Source organism: Nannospalax galili, unplaced genomic scaffold, assembly GCF_000622305.1.
Source record: "Nannospalax galili isolate Female #2095 unplaced genomic scaffold, S.galili_v1.0 scaffold359, whole genome shotgun sequence".
Classification (NCBI taxonomy): Eukaryota; Metazoa; Chordata; class Mammalia; order Rodentia; family Spalacidae; genus Nannospalax; species Nannospalax galili.
In genome coordinates this window covers 412930-416050 of record NW_008347042.1, presented here as the reverse complement: position 1 = coordinate 416050, position 3121 = coordinate 412930, and the positions used below count along the sequence as shown (strand labels likewise).

Genomic DNA, 3121 nt, shown 5'->3' with positions numbered 1-3121 from the left:
AGTCTATCAACTGAGAATTGATAAAGTCATCACGGAACAACTGTAGTTTGACCCCGACCTGACAAAAGAGATCGAAAATGTCTTGGGTGGAGAGAGGGGCTGGCAACATCCCTCCCTGGGAAAAAGGCTGCGAGTCGGCCAAGGGCTGACACCCAGGCACTCTGCGGGTGTGTTTAATAACTGAAAAGTAAATAATGAAAGGGCAGTCAATAAACAATCGCGATTTAATAAATTATTCATTTTAACAATCCTTCCAGCGTTTGCCCAGAGATAGGAGACCTGCTGTAGTTTTTTTTCTTCTCTTGCTGGTCTGAGCCTGCAGGGCTGCGGAGCTGTTCTCAATTCTGGACAGCAGGGGGCACTCGTATCACGCCGGAAACAAAGGCCAACCGCTCCTGGTTTATGGAGGGCAAGATTGAAGAGATAGGAAAATGTTGAGAAGAGGTGGAGAAGATAGAAAATGAGTGGATAGGCACGGAAATGAAAAAAATATATTTTCCACAGGCAGATGAAATCCAACCTTGCAAGGCATAAGGAAATAAACAGAAAAAAGTCTTTCTATATTTCCTTGGTTAAAATAACTTATTTATTTGAAATTCTAAAGATGACAGATTTGGAACAGTCAGGGCAAGGGCAAAGAGATATTCGAAAGATTTAACAGATTTATTTCCATCTTGAAGATCCCATTGTGGTCTTCAGAAAATACTTTCAGAAACCAACTGATTCTCTTGAGCTAATGAGAAATGGAAAATAATAAAAAATACCAACAGCTGCTGAGGGGCCCTGGGTTGTTTTATAATTTAACTTTTTTAAAAGACAGGATCTCACTGTAGAGCCTGGGCTAAACTCAAACTTGTGATTCTCCTACCTCAGCCCCTTGAGTGCTGGGTTACAGTGTGCGAGGCCCTTGTGTCCTTCTGCCTAGGCCTTTTGGAACAAAACCTCATCACAGTTTAAGGTTAACGTTTCAGGAAAATGACTCCTAGGATTAGTCAAACTTGTGTTTGTTTTCTGTTCTTATGGTATTGGCTGACAGCTTCATGTTATTTATGAAACTGTCTCGTGAGGCAAAGCTCAGGTTGTAGGTTGAGGAGGGCCGTTGTGTTCCCTGGGATATTTACTACATACCTAAGGCGCCGAGGTAGAATCTCTTTGCTGCAGCCATGCAGATGCTAAAGCAAGTGGTATTTATTTATAATAACACATGAGGCAGCCCACAGGGAAATGTCATCTTGTTTGTAATCAATCCCAGTGTGAGGCAGTTGTTGCAGCACAATCAGCCTCTGCATTAAATGACAAATTGGCTTCCTCTCATCATTCTGACTGTCATTTTTCTTCAGTGGGGATACATCATCTCTGTTACAAGGCCTTGGAGCTTTATAATGCACAGAGACACACACATATGTAGGCCCTGCAAATGCATTCAGGGAAAAAGCCACCATGTCCTGTGCATCTGCCATTGGGGATGGTAAGGAAGCCAGAAGCTGGCAAAGTGGAGAGGCACCCTGTGCTGTGATGTCACGCTACCTGGTGACGTCACTGCATCTGGTGAAGGTGTGTCATTGTTAGGGTTGAATTTTGTCTCCAAAAATCCATATGTTGAAGCTCCAACTGCCAATGTGACTGTATTTAAAGAGAGAGTCAAGCCTAGGGTGTAGCTCAATGGTAGAGGACTTGGGAGGCTACAGGCTCAATCTCCAGCAACATCTCACTTCCCAAAACAGGGCCCTTAAGGAGGTCATTAAATGAGGTCATGAGGCTGGCACCTTAAACCAATATAGCTGGTTATTCTCCCTCTCTCCTTCCTCTTCTTCCTCCTCTTCCTTCTCTTTTTCCTCTTCTTCTTTTCAGATTTTTTTTGAAACAAGCAGGGTCTCATTTAGTAGCCCAGTTTAGCTTGGAACTCACTGTATAGCCCAAGGCTGGCTTTGAACTCATTACATCATATCACAGACTAGCCTTAGACTCCAGATCCTCCTGCTTCAGTTACCTGAGTTTTGGGATTAGAGGCCTCCAGCACCACACCCAGCTTTCAGTATGGCTGGCATTCTTTGAAGGTGAAGAAGAGACACTGGTATGTAAACACTTTTCTCTGTGAGAACAGAGCATGAAAGCAGCTATCTGCAAGCTAAGGAAGGAGAAAGCAAACCTGCCAACAACCCAAGCATGGACCACTAGCCTCCAGAACTTCCAGAAAAAAAGACTTCTGTTGCTTAAACTGCCTTAGCTGTCATTTTGTTACAGAGTTCTAAGCAGGATAATGCAATTATTATTGAGCTCAAATTGAGGTTGTAGTCTGAATGTCCGTGTCTCCCCAAAAGTCATGTGTACAGGGTGATGGTATTTGGAGACAAGACTTTTAGAAGGTGTATTGGTTAGCTTTTTGTCACTGCAGTGAAATACTGACACAGGCCACTAACGAATACAAAAGAAGTCTGTTTAGCTCAGCTTTGGAGACTGAAAGTCCTAAGACATAGTGTGGCGAAGGTGACTCCTTGGTTACATTGTTTCCTGGTGCAGAGAGCCACATCAGGAGGAAGAAGTCACATCTGGAACCAGAAACAGTTTTAGCTTATGTGTGTGTGTGTGTGTGTGCTCATGTATGTATGTGTGCATGTGTGCATATATGTGTGCATGTGTGTGAAAGCCAGAGGTCAGCCTCAGGTATAACTCCTCAGGTACTGTCCACCTTTTTTTTTTTGAGTCTCTGGCCTGGAGCCTGCCTAATATGCTGGACTGACTGTCCAGCAAGTCCTGGGGTCTGCCTATCTGTATCTTCAGTGCTGGGTTTACAGGTGTGCGCTACCAGGCCCCACCCCACCCCACCCTTTTAACATGAAATCTGGGGATGGAACTCAGGTCCTCATGCTCGCAAGATAAGCACTTTAACAACTGCTGTCTTCCTGGCTTCCCAGTTTCGGTTGGAGACAGAGCTTTTATTCTTATTCATCACCTTCTCTCACTGCCCTCCTTCATCCCCCTACCCACTTCTGGCTGGTCCCCTACCTCCTTCAGATAATCTATTCTGCTTTCTCTTCTCTCTCTCTTCCTTTTTGAAAAGATTACCTATTTATTTATTGTTTATTTATTTATTTATTTATTTATTTATTTATTTATTTAT

At 43.5% G+C, this 3121-nt stretch overlaps 1 long non-coding RNA gene across 1 annotated transcript in view; it reads right to left on the bottom strand.

Moving 5' to 3' along the window:
• Positions 1–224: 224 nt before the first annotated feature.
• The window catches only part of LOC103742361, an 11126-nt gene continuing 8229 nt past the window's right edge, over positions 225–3121 (bottom strand). The window contains exon 3 of the long non-coding RNA XR_607622.1: positions 225–395. This is a non-coding gene — a long non-coding RNA (uncharacterized LOC103742361). The remainder of the gene's footprint in view (positions 396–3121) is intronic.